The sequence below is a fragment of the Sminthopsis crassicaudata genome, chromosome 5 (genome assembly GCF_048593235.1).
Source record: "Sminthopsis crassicaudata isolate SCR6 chromosome 5, ASM4859323v1, whole genome shotgun sequence".
NCBI lineage: Eukaryota > Metazoa > Chordata > Mammalia > Dasyuromorphia > Dasyuridae > Sminthopsis > Sminthopsis crassicaudata.
This window is the reverse complement of record NC_133621.1, coordinates 207,381,554-207,400,315: the sequence shown is the minus strand read 5'-3', so window position 1 is coordinate 207,400,315 and position 18,762 is coordinate 207,381,554. Positions and strand designations below refer to the sequence as shown.

The 18,762-nt window shown below is 34.8% G+C and overlaps 1 protein-coding gene and 1 long non-coding RNA gene across 12 annotated transcripts in view; one reads left to right on the top strand and one right to left on the bottom strand.

Annotated features, from left to right (window-relative positions):
- Window positions 1–18,762, bottom strand: part of GRIP1 (glutamate receptor interacting protein 1) — a 762,478-nt gene that overhangs the window by 227,793 nt on the left and 515,923 nt on the right. The window lies entirely within an intron of this gene.
- LOC141544043 (uncharacterized) lies at window positions 1,775–18,248 on the top strand. The gene is made up of 3 exons (XR_012482525.1): window positions 1,775–1,930; window positions 17,610–17,685; window positions 17,848–18,248. It is a non-coding gene; the product is annotated as an uncharacterized LOC141544043 (long non-coding RNA).

Here is an 18,762-nt window from a genome sequence, read left to right as displayed (position 1 = left end):
GAAACATATCCCTCTATAAATGGAATGTAAATTGTAGGTTGTGTATTGGGGGTTAACCTGCTCATAGAAATTGTGATAATACGGAAATAGCCTTGGGCTGTGAACTTATTTGTTCCTAAGCTAATCTTGAAACAGAACTGTTTAGATCTTGAAATGTATTGATGGATTCCATAAATTTTAGTCTAAGAAGACAGCAGGTATGAAAAACTATCACCAAGATAAAAAGGAATGAGAGAAAAGATAAGAATAAATAGAAAAAAAACTATTTTCATTTTAAAAATTGGCATATTCTTTATTTATATAGAGAGACACATAGACCAAAAAAAACCCCACTGAATATGCCAATTTTTCTTAGACTAAAAATTCAAAGAAAAAATTTAAAGGAAAAGACTATCCATTGTCATCCACATTTCCATCAAAGTGTGGAAGCCTGGATTTTCTCTTAGAAAAGTTGGTTAGAAGTCAGAGAATCCACAACTAGGAGTATACTCCATTATTGACAGAAAGGTTACATATACACCGCAGTATTTATAATAGCACCTTTTGTGGCAGCCAAGATCGGGAAATGAAGTAGGTACCCACCAACAGGAGAATACATAAATCTGTTTTCTTAACAAAATATGATCAGAAGATAAAAGGGAATTTAATAACCAAAAGAGTAGTTATATTTTTAAATGGGCAGTTAACTGAAAACAATTCTGGAGTACATAAGTATACTTGCTTTCTTGCATAAGAACTTAAGTAAATAATTATACTAAATTAAAGGAGAGAAAATGAGTCAAGGAAAAACAAGAAAATCCACATTTATTGAATAGCATATTAATATAGCATCACAAAACTCTAAAGAAAAATGATAGCTGCCAATGTCCCTTTTTGGCAATATAAACGAACAACCATAAACCAAGCGACATCAAATTTTGAGGTGAAAGGATTAGATGTATTAGGACTTGTACATAGAGATCAGATATTTATATACTGACAGAGAACACTCACATAGAGAGAAAAGCCCAATTTAGAAAATGGGGGGGAATAGTTAAACTATTACCTCCCTTTCCCTTGAAAGTTTCCTACCATACATTAATTAGTTGACAAGCTCCTAGTGTGTGTTAAATATATATATATATATATATATATATATATATAAATTTATTAGATTAAACAATAATATTTAAAATCCACTTTTAGGGATACTATTTTAGTGTATTTTTAGTGTATCTTTTAGTGTAACTTTAGTGTATCTTTTAGAAATATTTTACTTTTCTTCTAAGAACAATTTCTAACCCTTTTTTAAAAAAGTTTTGAATTCTAAATTGTATGCCTTTCTCCCATTCCCCTCACCCCGAGATAGTAAACAATCTGATAAAGGTTATATGTGTGCAATCATGTATATATACTCATAACATTTCTATATTGATCATTTAGTATATTTCTAAAAACAAATCACATCTTTTACAAAAGTGAATGATCGCAAGCAATTTTTCTTCCCAAGTAAAATGGTCTATTGGAGATAAGTAACCTGCATGTGATATTTCTGCTTCTGCCTGTGTGCCTTTGTACAAACTCTCCCTTAGCCATGGAGGACACTCTTATTCTTCACTTCCGCCTCATAGTGCTTTAGAGAAAAGGTCAGATATTGCCTCCGAAATGAGACCTTTTCTGATTCTCAAGTTGTTCAACCTCTGCCAAAATTGCTTCCTATTTCTTCTGTTTATATGTATCTATGTACATTGTCTTTTACCTTCATGTGGTTATAAGCTCCATGGAGACAGTAAAATACATTTTTTTTAAATCTTCATTACCTAGATCAGTCATATAGTTGACCCTTAAATGCTTGTTGCATTGACTTGAATTTATTTTTTTTTTCATCCTCTGGTCTTAACAGGAAGATGATCACACCTCTTATTTCACTTATTCCTGGAGAGTGCGTGAGGTAATGTAACGAGCTACATTTACTACATCTCTAGTAGCCTTGGGTTCAAAAATGCATGGCTTTGGGCAAATTTCTTGCTCTGTAACATATGGATAGTAAATACCAGTGCCTCAAGAGTGCATAAATAAAAAGGCTCCTGACTTACTGGTTAGAGAATTGGAGTTGGAGTTAAAAATTCTGGCTACAACTCTTGTCACTAGCCATAGCTGGCTCTGGGGTTAAACTAGCTAAAGTTTTGTGAGATTCAATTTCCTCACTGACAAAATGGGAAAGTAGGTGTTGTTATTATCCCTCATTTCATACAGAAGGCAATAGGCAAATGAAGCTTAAGTGACTTGTATAAGGTCACACTGCTAGTAAGTGTCTGAAACTAGATTTTAACTCTGGCCTTCTTGACCCCAGGCTCAACACTACCTACCCACCTGTCTACCTACTGCCTATCTATTTTGTATGTATCTATATTTATTCTCTTCATATTTATGTGCATATATTTTATAGGTGCTTGTTTTTTTCCTCCTTTAAAATGTAAGCATATTAAAGGAGGAAATGTTATCTTTGTACTGTATTCTCAGAAGCTGGCACAATGCTTGCACCTGTCAGAAGCTTAACAAATATGTGTTAATTGAGAGGCAACATGTATTACAGATGAAGAGCCAAGCTTGAAGGCAGGGAGAAATAATCAACTTACATTATGAGGACTTTCCTTATCTGGGAATACCCTATATCAACAAAATTACAGGATCAGTCCCTATCCACACACACATACATATATACAATATATTTATACATACAGACACACAAACACAGTACATATAGGGCATATATGTATATACACACATGCATGTACATATTATATGCACTTTACACATATGGATAGATAATCTATATAAAATGCAAAATTGCAAAAATCTTCATCTGTGTATACACAGATATATATACACACACATATACACACATCTCCCAAGTTTTCATCTTAAAAAGTTTTAAGTTGATAAATTTTAAGCTAATAAAGTTCAGATGCATATACATACAAACATACATATTTACAAAAGAAGATGTGGGACCCTTTAGAAAAATGACATAACATTATATTTCAATCTATTTTAAATTGAGACATTAAGGGGACTAATTTATGAACTTCCAAACTATGGCTATAAAATAGAAACTGTTTTTTAAGAGAGGCTTTTAACAGTGACTTTGCAAATGAGATGAACTTTACCTCCTAATATGGTATAAGAAGAGTGTTTTTGCTAACACGTAGAAATGAATGGTGGAAGCAATGGTCAAGGGCGCTTTGAGGTATGAGACATGCAAGCTTTCCCTAACGACATCCTAACTGCCAGCTAATCACTGTCCTGCCAGGATGATGTCTCTTTGATATAAGGACTACTTATTGACTATAACAAGAATGCTCATGAGTTTCCTTCACAATTCCATCCCATGAGGCTGGAGGTGGGGAAGGAGGGAGGAACAGGAACAGGAACCCCAAATCCAGCAAAGAGAATTGTTACTGTAAGAGAGATGACTGAATGGGTTTAGTGGAGCATGCTCTTAAAATGGAAATATATCAACGGGGGGACCATCTGTCCCTCTCATTTTCCCCAATTTGGCCAGTCTCCTTGTGCGCCTAACAGCAGTGGTGCACACACAGTTCATTTGTTTTCGCTGTATATTACAACTGAATCTAGCATTTATGAACTTGGGAGGCAAACAGCTGGTATCAAAAAAGACAGAGCTATAACTTGTTCTGCATCCCTATGAATCTCCTCCATTTTCTGTTTGGGTAAAGATTACCCAAACAGTAAAACTCTACATCTATACATATCTAGATACATATCTACATCTATACATATCTCTACAACTTACATATCTAGAGATGGTGGAAACTCATCCAACAATACACACAGAAAGCCAGCCTCATTCTTATCAACTTGTTTCTCCACCTTTTCCCATTCCCAGAGCAATCGTGATGCAGGTGTCCAGTTTTTTCCAATAATAGTGCTCTTGCAGAGATATGACTTCTCTCACCATATTCATTAATATCAGTGTTGAAGGGCTAGGTTTTTTAATTTCCCCTAGATGAGATTACATAGCCTGTTATAAACAATTTCCAATAAGTAATTATGCTGAATGGAGACACCTGCTATATGCCAGCAGCTCCCCTGGCAAAAAAAAAAAAAAAGAAAAAAAGTCTTGTGAGGTTAAATATCACGTCTATTTGTCAAATGATCAGGGGAAAAAAATTCATTTCCATGGTAGTCCTTGGAAAACAAAAGTTTGTGGAGGAAGAAACAATCTGGCTTTTGAAAAAGAGTGTGACATATCTACCTTATTAGTTTTCAGGGTTGAGAAATGAAATGAGGTTATCGTTCTTCCCAGGACAAAGAATACCAAAGAAATATATCACAAGGTCCCTCACAGCATCTTGCAGCAAAATATGAACCACAATTGCCTGCAATTTTCACTCTTAAGTATTTAGGCGATGAGGGTGAAATCAATGGGATTAAAATGAATCCAACAGCATTATAAAAATATTTTGTTTTCGTAATAATAAAGAGGGTAGTAATGGATAAAATGCTTTATATTCCTTAGGTTTTATTTTAACCTCAATTCTAAAAGCTCTCTGTACTTTAAATATTCACTGCTTTGTATTGTTTTGTAAATTCTGTATGTTTTTGTTTATTCATTTATTCATTTAAAATATTTATTCAAAATACTTTAAATGAAAGGCAACTGTGCTAGTACTTACGGGGTAGGAATCTACAATCTTTCTATTGTGGGATAGAAATATACCCAATTTACAGATGAAAATATTAAGGGTTTGCAAGTCTAAGGGAATTACCTAAGTAAATGCAAGTCAGTAAGAAACAGAAGGAAAAAACAAACCCAAGCCTTTTGACAATAAATCCAGTACTAATAGCACAATGTCGCATTACAACTAAAGGTTATTCTAAATCAAAATGATAGTCAAAGCTGTAGATAATCAATGTTTTTAGGCTTTTTAAAAAAAGCATTCCCTGATTGCACTAATTGGCATAGGATGAGTTCAGTAACTTCCTTATTAGATTTATGTCTAAAAATTAAAAAGCAAAGAATCACATGAATGTAATACAAGAAGCGAATTAGCATTTAAATGCCTGCTAAGTGTCAGATAGTATCAATGATCAAAAACAAAACAAAACAAAAAACATATTATTCCAGAGAAAGGCTGTGAACCTAGGTCTTTCTTATTTTGAAGCTTGCTCTTTCTTCACATGGCCAAAGGGCCTTTTGGACAATCACACAACTTTTGGAAATAGAGTCAAATTATTCATTTTTTAGGAATTCAGATGAATCCTAAATAATACTCTGCCCTTATCAGTCTTAGGGTCAGACTACCATAGTCATTGACCTGCTGCTCAAAGTGTAAATTCACACTTCTGGTTGGGAGAGGGGGTATTTGTAGGGCCAAAATCCTTGGAAACTACATGGCTATTTCATGGCACTATCTCAAACTTGCCTTTTTTACTTTAAAATTCGAGTGATTATTTAAAATCAGGAGAATATCAGATTGTCTTGGAAAAGTCAGGAAAGGTCAATTTGAAATGAAACATTTTATGCTTCACAGAAACACCTTCTTTTTCCAGACCATTCTTCCTTCAGCTGAGAATCTTGGTTTTTTGCAAAGTATTCAGAACGAGAGATTTTCCCAACCAGATTGCTTGAACCCCACAAATTGGCACAAGGTATCATGGTGGCTTTAAGAGCATCTGGTAAGCCTTGTGGAAGTTGGACATGGAAAATGTGCTGCTCAATGATGCCGTTAGGCCTTTGGAAAGTCCCACATCTCTGGCCAGGTTAATTAGTAAATCCTCTTTGTAATTAATGAACAATTCATTTCCCAGTTTCTGCCTCTGGCATTCCTAGCACTAGTTTGTCTGAATCATGAATGCTGCCACAGACTGTCCTGTCTGATTCTCTCTTTAATGTAGACACATGGCACTCTGACCAATACAATGACCAATCATGATTCCAGAGAACTAATGAAGGATGCTATCCATTTCTTGAAAGAAAATCGATGGACCCAAGATGCCAAATAAGACACTTTTTTTTGGACATGGTCAATGCAGGAATTTGTTTATTTGACCATTTATTACAAGGTTGTCATTTAATTTAGCTGTCTCAGTTTACTCAACTTTAAAATGGGGGTAATAATAATTGTAACACCTTCCAGGATTGTTGTGAGGGTCAAATAAGGTAATATTTTTATTTTTAAAAATTAATTTATTTTTAATACATATTGCTTTATGAATCATATTGGGAGAAAAAAACCAGAACAAAAGGGGAAAACAATTGGAGAGAAAAAAAGTGAACATAGCATGTGTTAAGATAATATTTGCTTATTACAGAGTATATGGCACATGGTAAGTACTATAAAATACTAGTTGTTATTTTCTTTAAAAAAATAAGGTGTTGAGAATGATGGAGAAAGGGGAGAAGCTTCTCAATTAAAAAACAACAACAACAACAATAATTTCGATCCATGGTAAGATTCACAAAGCTGGTTCTTCAACATGCATTAGAAATTTCCACAAAATCTAATTCTGTTCCACATAGGATTATTTCTATCATTTCTCCTTGAGATTATTACAAGTACAGATCTCAAGTTTCTTATAGACTTAACCATTAGCTGAGGAGAGAACTACATTTTTAAAGCCTAGCTACAACTATTTGATTATTTCAATATAAATCACCCATGTGTTTTCTGTTGTAAAAAATCTGAAGTATTTGTTCTAAGAATGTGCTCAATGATTTTTTTCAGTGTGAAAGCAGTTATGTGAGGTTTTTCTTTTTTTTTCTTAAGTCAACTACCTTCTTCTAGTGAAATATTGCTTATAGTTACATTTAGAAATTCTTGTTTAACAAGAAATAATTCTGAAAGAAAAGCACATTGTTTTTGTGAGCTAGCAGGCAAGAAAAAACTGCCAGCACTATTTCCTGAATGATAAAGAATCAGGCACTTATTTCATGTACCTGAATTTGACCAGGGTGACATATTCAACTGGAGGAAATATTACATTTGTGGAAATAAAAGATCCCCCATGAGACTTGTCACCACTATACACCATGGGATTAGTAGGTCATTTTGATTCATAATCGACTCATCTTACTCTGGAATCTATTTCAGAAAAAATAATTTAAAACAACTCCCAGGTTTTGCTGGAATAAGCAACCACAAGGGAAAAGTATAAAATTGTTTTATCTTATGGAGAATATTGAAGGTCTTTTTAAAAATTATATTCCTTCAAAATATTAACATCTTAATTACAATACTACTCTAAAAATCAAGGAATGTGGATTATCATAAACCTTGATTACTGTTAGTCCCCCCCCCCACTTCCTTCCAGGGAGAATCTTGCTTTTCTAATGCCAATTATACAGATTAGATTAAGACTTGTTACTGGGGCTTCCTAAAAACCAAAGCATTCTGCTTTTTTATGACATAAAAGCACAGGTTTCTAGCTCTAGCAATTTTCAAGATGACAGCACCTAAAATGAGATCAAAATGGAAGTGGAAAAAAAAACCCAACCCAAGATGCAATCAGAATGACTTTACTTTAGGGGTCCTAAATCTTGTGATCTGTCAGTGTCTGAAATGAATGTGGTATACCATTAGAAAATGGATGATTCACAGCTGTCCATTAGTACACAACATTCCCTTTTAGGTTTGCTATTTGTGAAGTAGCCCCTAAAACTCTCACTAGTGCCTCAGACCAGCAATGGGCTTTTGGCATTGTTCCAGATTTTAAATTAGCAGCTCTCTAATCTTGGTTCCCTATAACCTTTTCTTTTTACCTAATGATGCCATAAGCCAAACAAAATGCTGACTGATGGCTAATGACTTGATAAAAAAAAAATAAATTCCCAGATGGGCAATAACGTTAACAGATTTCTAAATGAAGCATTTTTTTTTTAACAAAAGAATCATCATCATTTATCACATGCTACATACAAAGTGGATATCTTATCCCCTTCATACCTAATGGCCTAGCAGTGCCAAATGTAAAGAAAATTTAGGAAGTCTTCAAAATACAAAGCACATACTGCAATGTTATTTAGAACCACAGGCAAAATTCTAAAGCCAAAATCTGAGTTCACTCTTATTTTATTAAGACCAGAATGAGATGAAATATTCTTAAATTATAGAAGAAATTCCCCAATATATTTTAGTATTATGAAAGACTGAAAATCTTTTTTCAAATAAAGAAGACAGGTGATTAGCACTCTATCAGTAGAGTCCTAATTGATACAAGAATATATCAGTCAGCAGATGCTCTTCCTTTGAGACCCGATCAATGTAAATTTATCCCCCTTACCCTGATCCCCAAGTCAGATTTCTTCCTTTAGCAATGATTCAGTGCCTAAATTCAATCTCCCTTTATATTACAACTCCTTCCCTCATTGTAAGACACTTAACACAAGAAATTTACCTAAATAACCCAGTTTTCAGTTCCTCGATCTAAACAACTTCCATAATCTCCACAAAGATGTTCACATTCTCTTAGTCTTGCCAACATCCACAAATAATCATTTTCATGGCAAAGACTTAGAAATTCTTTTTAATCTGGCCCCAAATTCCTATAATTCCATCTCTTCCTAAATCTATTCTTTGTCCTCACAGAACCACAATTCTCCCATCCTTTAGTTCTTTCCCAAACTATCATCCCTCCTCTGGCTATATATCTACCTTTCCCAATAATCTCCCTTATGGTACCAGTACAACTCTACATTGGCCTCTATTTTCCAATCTTTTGCCCCCTTTTCCTGTTTTTGCTCATGTCCTGCTAAAACCTCAATGATGATTCCCATCATTAGCTTCTGCTTGTTTACCAGACTACTAGTATGCTGCTGAACAGAGCTGAAGGAAGTCATGAAACTGTGCTGATGTAGATCCAATAAAAATTTGTAGTATGTAATTTAACTGGACTTTCATTGTATAATTAATTCTCAAACCCACTAATTACATCAGCTATTGAAAACCTTTTTGCTTCTCTTCAAAACATTCTAAGGCATTTCCTTCCTATGACCATCTCACAAGGGAACCTCCCCTTCATATTTCACTGAAAACAATTTTTCATTATTTCAGTTTCCTTTTCTCCCTTTCTCATCTCACACTCCTTTGAGAGTATTCTATTCTTTCACTCCATGAAGTGGTGGTCCTTCTGGTCAAGGTCCAAACCTTTACATGTACCCTTAGAAACCTTTCTTCCAATCATCCCAACTTTTTAATCTTCAATATCTCCCCATTTCCCCATCTTGACTTTTGTCTTTTAATGACTGAGGAAAGAGCGAAGCTGATGACTTTGTACAACTCTGTCGCACTTAAAGCCAATTAACACTCAAGTCAAGAAAATATGTGATATCATTAAAGGATGGACAACAGTATGATTCAAGTCTCTGTTCCAGTTTACAAAACACAATATTTCCTCATGCACTCTACATCTTGATCAAATTAAATTGACTGTAATCTCCCATAGATGACAGTCCATCTCCCATTTTTATATCTTTGTACAGACTGTCCTCACAGTGAAATTTACTCTCTCTTACCCCTTACAGAATTTCTTTCAAATCTCAGGTTGAATACCATTTCCCTGTAGGAAACCAATGTTATTCTTCCAGTTATTAGTGATTTCCCTTCAGGAAAAAATTACTTAATTTAAATATATAAATATAGAATGTATTTGCATTTTATTATTTATTCATATTTATAATTTAATAATATTATATATTAATATTTTTCTAGTACATGTTGTGTTATTCCCACTCTAACCCTCCAAAACACCACCACTACCACTCTTAAACTCTTTTTTTCCCCCTGAGGCAATTGGGGTTAAGTGACTTGCCCAGGGTCTTAGGCCACATTTGAACTCAAATCCTCCTGACTTCAGGGCTAGTGTTCAAACCACTGTGTCACTTAGCTGCCACAACCCTTAATCTCTTTGAGTGAAAAGATTCATTTACTTTTGTCTTTGTATCACCAAAATATAGCATAAAGTAGGCAATTAATAAATGCTTTTAAAAACTGAATTTAAAATTTTGCAAGATTATCTTACTTGATCCTCAAAACAGCCCTGAGTTAAGTGTTTTTGCAAATGAGAAAACTGAGGCTTTTGAAGGTTAATTAACTTGCCTAGGAACAACAGCTAATTAAGTGTATGATGAAGGACTTGAACTCATGTCTTTATGATTCCAAAGCCAATATGCTATACATGGCTCAATGCTCACAATAGGCTCAGAATGAGCATTTAGTGAATGAACAATATTCCTTGAGTAGAAAAAGAACAGCTCTGTTAGTATAATGGAGATGGGGCCCCAAATGCTAAATTAATTGTAGAATTCAATTACAAAAGGTATATTAATCCAAGGTTTGTCTATCCTACCCTCAGTACATTTGGGGCTTTTTTAAGAGGGAGCAAAATTTTATATATTCCCCAATTACCATGTTCAAAGGTAATGCATGTAAATAGGTCAATACCTAGACTACAAATGCTGATAGTTGTGTGCATTGATTGTGCAGTGTTAGGAAAGACATGGTATGAGAAGAAGGGATGGTAATGTTTATAAGGCCTAAGAAAGTTCTGCAATGGCCAAATACAGCAATCTGGTTTCCACTTATTCATTTTTTCACCTCTTGTTTATTCAAATTTCCTGCCTTAAAAAAAAAGAAAAAAAAAGAAAAAAGAAATGGAGAGAGAAAATGTCACAACTACTTCTGGTTATTGCCTCAAGCATGCTGTTCCAAAGAAAGAGCATCTTTTTAGAGTAAATATTGGTGAAGTGACAAGAAGTAATAAAAAACAATTGAGTAGAGTGTAACTATTTTACTTAAAGCCACAAAGAGGTATGGTGCCCCACTCAGTGGAACTAAGTGAAGCTAAGAGTCAGCAGTTATTCTGAATCTAAGCAGTGTAAAAAACCTCTCTGGATGGTTTAATGCTCGAGTGACAGTTATTGATTGTCTACACTGCTTGCTTTCACTGGATAACTGTCAAACAGTGGCTTTATTTTGAAGGCCTGGTAGGGGTGTAAGAGGCAAAGGTCCCAAGAGCTCTCCCCATGTGCCAGAGGAAATCTAAAACCATTTCCAGAACAACATCTTAATTTAAAATAAAAGTTTACTGTCATGAAGGGGCAAAAAAAGGAAGAATAATTTCAGGAAAAGCAATTTTCCTTTCAGAACATTTTCTGTGGGCCTCTTGCCATTTCTTTGATCACTAGAGAGACTGCTTTGATGAAGGGCTCTGCCTTTCACAATTCTGCTTTTCTTTCTTGCCTACAAAATTAGTAAATCCTGCATTCTATGGGTAAGGACACAAAAATCAAGCAATCAAGCTGGGAAAGAGACACTGTTTATCTAGTCCAATTTCTAGCTAGAAAGGGCTTTAGGAGAATCTAAATGCTTCATATAATTGATCTGTAAGTATGTCCAATAATGGAGTTATTATCCTCTTTTCATCTTCACAGTGAATCTGAGGGTATCCGTACAGCAAACATATAATTTCATTGGCAGCATTTCCCCAGTGACTACCAACATTGCCATCCATTTCTCCCTGGCTATCTCCTGAACAATTCCTTTCTCTCCTTTCATAGACAAGTCATTTTATTTTTCTGACCATCATGTTTCTCATTTAAGAAGTGTGGATAAAACACTATTTCTTCCTAATGGATGTGAAGAAAAGATGGGTTTTTACAAGACTTGGAGGAAGAAAGTTATAAGAGAAATCATTTAGTCAACTCTTCATTTTAGAGATGAAGAAGCTATAGTACAGAAAGGAAAGAGACTTCTGTCCAGGGTCAAGATTGCAAATGGCAATTCCTGGTTCAAAATAAACATGTAGCAGATGCACAATGGCCATTCTCTTTGCCAAAATGCAGGTTTATTTAGAAGAAAAAGTTACAGACACAATGAAGAGGTTAAAATAGATACCAGAAGCAATTGAGTTACCTATTTTATTATCTGTCACATGTTTATTTTGAACAAGAATTGCTAGCCTAACCTCATCATGTGTACAATGTTTATATAAATATGACTAGTTCTTATTTCTTACTGCTTTCCAAAGAATTTCCAAACATGTTCTAATTGACTAAGAAGGAAATAAACATCTATTAAATGCCTACATGTCAGGGAGGAAATAAACATTTATTAAGTATCTTTGTGCCAGACACTGTTTCTAAGTGTATTTAAATATTATCTCATTTGAGTCTTACAAGAACTCTGGGGAAAAAAAAGGTGTTACCTATCTTAAGAGTTGAGAAAACCGAGGCAAACAGAAATTAAAATGACTTTCCCAGGATCCCATCACAAGTAAATGTCTGAGGCTGTACTTAAAACTCAAGTCTTCTTGTTTCAAGTCATTAAGCCCCTTAGCTGCCTCTAAAATATTACTCTATTGTATTAATTATGATGGGGTAACATGTTGTACTGTCATCTCCATGTTGTTTCATCATGGAACAAAACAATCCATTTAAAATCTGGTCTTAGATACTCACTAGGTGTGTGATGCTGAACTGTTAACCTTGTTTGCCTCAGTTTCCTCATCTGTAAAATGAGGTGGGGAAGGACATGGCTCCAGCATCTCTACCAAGAAAACCTCTAGAAGTGATCACAAAGAATCAGAAATGACTAAAAAGATCCATCGTGCTCATACCTAACTGTCATAAAGGAAATGGCTCAATCTAAGAAAAAGCCTCAAGAGTTTTGGATGAATACACGAATAAAGCATTTATTAAGGACTCATTATATATAAAGCAAGGTGCTAAGGGACAGGGATGCAAACAGGTCAGACAGTCTTGGCTTTCAAATTACTCTCATTCTAGAGAGAGACAGTGCTTTAAGGTTTACAAAATGTTATCTGGGTGCAAGACATAGCTTGAAGCCAATTTTAGACAAGCACTGCAAAAAACCCAATCATAGTCATTTACCTAGGACCTGACAGAATGTGTTTTTGGTGCAAATGGGAAATGATAAATCTGTCCTTTCAGAAATCTCAGAAGTCTGACAGGATTTTTGGCTTTAAGAAAGTCTCATAGATAATTCTAAACTAACAAACCACATACATTTGGAGATGTTCATTCACATTACAAAGCAAGATTTCAGTCACTCCAACAGCTACCATGCTACCTTCTTCAAGATTCCTTTCTTTGGTCCTGCTTCATCTTAGTGCCTTCTCTTTGACGTTAGTTCCAATATATCCCATCTATATCTTGTTTGAATATAGTTATTTGCATTTTGTTCCATCCCATCCCATTAAATTATGAGTTCCTTGAGGGCCAGTGGCTGATTTTTGCCTTTTTTATCCCTGGTGCTTAGCATAGTACTAAAATACAGTAGACAACTAATAATTGCTTTTTTGACTTGACTCTAAATTACAGACGAATTGCTAAATTCAATAAGTAGAGGAAATTTCCCTCCAAATCTTTTCTCCAGTGAGGAAATCACAGATCAGAACCAAAAATCTACAATTATAGTCCCTATGTAGAAGACTCCCAAATCTATATCCTCATTCTTGTCTCTTCTTTCTTCTGAGTTTCAGAATCACATTTCAAACATATCCTTTGAACTATCAGTAGCTCAAACTCATTCTGTCCAAAACTGGAACTTAATCTCTTTCTTTCTTTTTTTCTTAGCATTTGCTAATTTCTTTTTAAAATATTATTTTATTCTTTCCAGATACATGTAAGGACAATTTTCACTATTCATTTGTAAAAAAATAAGATGTTGAGTTCTAAATCTTTTTTTTCTCCCTTCCTTCCCTCTCCCCAAGATGGCAGGCAATCCAAAATAGGTTATATATGAGCAATCATATAAAACATTTCCACATTAGTCAACCTAGTCCCTTTCTTCTGAAAATTCTTCCCTTCTAACTCCCCTATTTTTATCAATGGCACCAGTATTCACTGAGAAGGACTCATTCAAGTATAGCAAATGGGACAATCCCATGAAGCTACTGGCAAAAAATAACAAGGAAGACAACTATGAACTGATGCAGAGTGAAGTAAACAGAACTAGGAGAAGAATTTATATAATGACAATAATATCATAAAGAAAAACAGCTTGAGATTTTTCATCAATGCAATAATAACCTTTGGGGGCAGTTAGGTGGCCCAATTGAGAGAATAGCAAGTCCAGAGTCAGAAAAATCTGCATTCAAATGTAGCTTCAGACACCTAATAGCTATGTTACCCTGGACAAGTAACTTAACCCTGTCTGCCTCAGTTTCCTCATCTGTAAAGTAAAATGGAAAAGGACAAGGCAAATCATTCCAGTATCTTTGCTAAGAAAATCCCAAATGGGATCACCAAGAGTTGGACAGGATTGAAATTTCGTTAAGAAAATCCCAAATGGGGTCACCAAGAGTTGGACAGGATTGAAAGTTTGCTAAGAAAATCCCAAATGGGGTCGTGAAGAGTTGGATAGGATTGAAACAAATGGACAACCACAATAACAACAGCAATCCATGAGTCCAAAAAACTGAGGATGAAACATACTCCTCCCTTCCTGTAAAATAAGTGAAAAGCAGAGAAAGACCAATTTTGAAGCACAATGTAGGAATTTATTTTAATAGATTACTCATAATTATATAAGGGTTTTATGTATCAGGATTTTATTTGTTTCATTTTGTTTTGTTTAATTGGAGAAGGATAGTGGGAAGGAAAGATTATAAACATATGTGAAGTTTTTTTTCCCCAAAAGCAGAGGGGTTTGAATTGAAAGGTTGTGCACTACATTATACAGGGTACACACCTTACTGTACAAAAGAGCTACACTTGTACAGAGGTAATCACCTATGCCGGCATTCCAAGTGGTTTTCTGAGCTGTCCTTAAAGCTCTCAAGGATTTTTTTGGATTAGAAAAGAAAATCTCAATTCTCCTAGCATCAAAGTTTACTTTTCATTTTCAGATTTAATTTATGATAGGCCCTTTCTGGCACAAGAAAAAGGTCATAGGGAAGAATTCACTTTTAACTGAAAAGCTGTCCAAGTCTTAGAATATCACATTTACCTGTAGAATGTTCCAGAAAATTCCTTATTTGCTCCTGTTCCCTATGGCTAGTTTTTGCAAATTTTTTTTTTCCAAAAGAACATCTGGATATCATTTACATGGCCCCCACAGGTAGCTTATCATCATAAAATAAACCCATAATTGCTAGTACGATTGCTACTACGATTCATAGTATCCTAAGCAACACAGAATTTCCTGCTTGTAATATCTCAAACCTCCTATTGTGCTCAATCTGCCCAAGAAGAGAAAAAGAAATTTGAGGTTCAGAAATTTCCTGTAGCATGAAGAGGAGAGAAAAAGTGGCTGGATCACCAGGGAGAAAACAGTCACAATTCTTCTCTGCATTCATCTCTGAGCAGCCGGTCCTTTAGGAGAAGGTCACTAACGCATCAATTCCTATTTCCTAACAAAACAGTTTCATACCAGGTGACCTGAAGAACTTTGCCACAGAAGATGATAGAGTTCACAGGGGAACAGGTTCTGTTAAATGCAAGAATTTTACTCATGGACTCTGGAAATAAAAGTCACTGAGTCAAACATTATCGCTGAGAATATTATCATACGTGGACATTGGTACATGAATAGGGCACTCAAATTAAATCGGGAAGAGATGGATTCAAATCCTGTCTCAGACACATATTGGCAAATCATTTGATTTTGGCAAATCATTTTATTTCCCTGCACTTAAGTTTCCTCATTTGTGAAATCAAGGGAGTGAACCTGATGGTCTCTTTCAACTCTAAATCTCTGATCCCCAGATTCTAAAATGCCTATTCCGGATTGTCGCCCCTACCTCATTGGTCATTTTCAGTTACTGATTTCTGCAATGCTAAATGATGTATGCCATTCATCGTTCTCTGCTGCCCACAAATCATCCTAATGCTTTTACCTTCCTACTTATAGACATAAAAATCCCAGTTTGATGCCTTGGAAATAACCAGACTGTCACAAGTTTTGCATTATTAATTCATTTCAGGGTCGAACAACAGCAGATGACTTTTTTTTTTTTTTTTTATGAAACCTCAAATCTGAGTTTAATATGCATGATTATGGAAGTACTTGCCATGACTGTCAAGAACCAAAGGGACCATGATTTCCACTTAAAAAGTCACCCATTGGAAATCCCCTCTTTAATAGTGGGAGATAGAACTTGAATATAGAGAAAAATGAGCCTGAGCATACCTATATAAAAATGTTCTACTCAAAAGCAAACTTTTGCAATTCTGCTGATAAGACATCATGCCCAAAGCTCATTATAATGTTGTACTATCCCACACTTTTACCAAAGACCTTCTCACCCTTTCTAATTTAAAAGACCTGACCTTAGATCCTTCTACTTCAACTACTCTCAGTCTTGGTTTCTTTATCTGTAAAATGGAGATAGCATCAAGTGAGATAACATATAAAAACACTTTACAATCCTTTGTTATTATCATTTGGGTCAGTCTCACTCTTCATGACCCCATTTGGGGTTTTCTTAAGAGATACTGAGGCAGTTTGTCATTTCCTTCTCCAGCTCATTTTACAGATGAGGAACTAACAGGGTTAAGTGCCTTGCCTAGGATCACACAATTAATATCTGAGTCTGAATTTGAACTCAGGTTCCTCTGATTCCAAAGTCGGTGCTCTATCTACTGTGCTATCTACCTGCCTTTAACCTTTTAAATGCTATGCAAATGCTAGTTATTACTATCTCTTTCTAACATACCACACTGCCTCTCATTAACCATGCTATCAATAAAAACAATTCATTCATGGAGTGATACTGGGCTCACTTTGTCTCAATTGAAGCACTGTCCAAATCTGTTCAACATAGTTAGGGAAGTATCTGCCCCCAGTAATGTGTCAATTAAATGAATGTAATTAATGATGTGAGGACTTTCTTGGGGAAAAAAACTGGGTTTGGAAAGAGAAGGACCAAGTTTTAAGTATTGTAGCTGGCATTTAGTGAGTAATCCTAAATTTTTCAAGTTTCAATTTCATCTCTAAAAAGGGGATTATTATTTGCACCCCATATGCTGCGTGGCTGCTATGAGCAAAATGCTTTATAAATGATAAAGCGCTATACAAATGAACCATTTGTGTATAATCAATGCTCTTTTCTTTGAATAAGCAAATGTTCGTTTTTATTGTCACGTTCATACATGTATATGTATATACTCATATGCATATGTATTGTGTTTGCATATATAATATGTACCTAATATATATTATATAGCCAATCCCTGCTGATTAATACTAATACTATATGACAAATGAGGCAGCTGGTGGCAGAGTGGATAGAATACTAGGCCTGGAGTCAGGATGACAATTTCCTGAGTTCCAATCTGGCTTCGAAAATTTACTTGCTATGGGACCCAAGGCACTTTGTTCTATTTGCCTCAGTTCTTCATCTATGAAATGAGTTGGAGAAGAAAATGACAAACCATTTCAGGACTTTTGCCAAAAAAAACCCCACAAATGTGATCATGAAGAGACAAACATGATTGAAAAATGATTCAACATGTGACAAATGTTGCAAATTTATATGTTTGTATATAAATATATATATACATATATATGCACACACATACATGTATATGTGTGTTTTTAATATTTTAGAGCTAACAGCCTTATCCAATATTGTCTATTTTACAGGTGAAAAGATAGAATGATGGACAGTAGTTATGATGAAGATTCCTGAGAGAAGAAAGAAAATAGTTCACACTTCTAGGTAAAAAAATAAGAAATTGAATTTCTAGATTCAATTCATTTGCTTATGACAGAGACTGCTGATGTAAAATATCCTTGCTGAATTGCCAACTTGTCTAACTGCTGTAAGGGTTGTATCCAGTAAGTTGCCAAATCTTGCTATATTTCTCTTTATGTCTTTTAGGTATTTCCCCTACCCTAGTCCTGGAGCAGCTAGTGGCAGAGTGGATAGAGTACTGGGGCCTGAGATCAAGAAGACTCATCTTCCTGAGTTCAAATCCGGCCTCTAACACTTACTAGCTGTGTGATCCTGGGCAAGTCATTTAATTGTTTGCTTCAGTTTCCTTATCTGTAAAATGAGCTGGAGGAGGAAATAGCAAAACACTTTGGTATCTTTGCCAAGAAAACCCCAAAATGAGGTCATGAAGAGTAGGACATAAGCAAAAAGACTGAACAACAAAATATCGACTATATTCTATAAAGCCTCACTTTCACTAAAACATCCTTCTTCATTATACAGGCAGAAGTAGACAGAATGTTGTAATAGAAGAAGTACTGAAGAGTCAGCAAAAAAAAAAAAAAAAACTGTGACTGAATTCCAGCACAGTTAACTGTGTAATCATAGGCAAATTACATATACTAACTCTCAATTAGGTCTTCTGCACAGTGAGAACAATTATACCTTTGATATTTGGAAATGATAAAAATGATCAAATAAGTAAAATGCTTTGCAAATTTTGAAGTCCTATATAGATAACAACCACGTATTATTAATTCCATGTTTTTCAGTGAGAAAATTGACTTATATAAGGGCATTTGGGACCACTGACTCACTTTGTAAAACCAAGGCCCTAACTTCCACACCTTCCCAGGAATTTATATATTTTATGTAGCTTTACATATATACACATTGCTTTGTTCAATATCAAATAGCATTTCAGTGGTATAGCTGGATTAGATATCAGATTTCTAGACTCAGTTCATTTGCTTATGACATAGACTCCTGATATAAAAGCTTCTTATTGAATTGTCATTATTCTAAATATTCTAGAGATTTTGCTTACTCATCAGAACACTGAATTTTTTCTAAAAGTGTTAC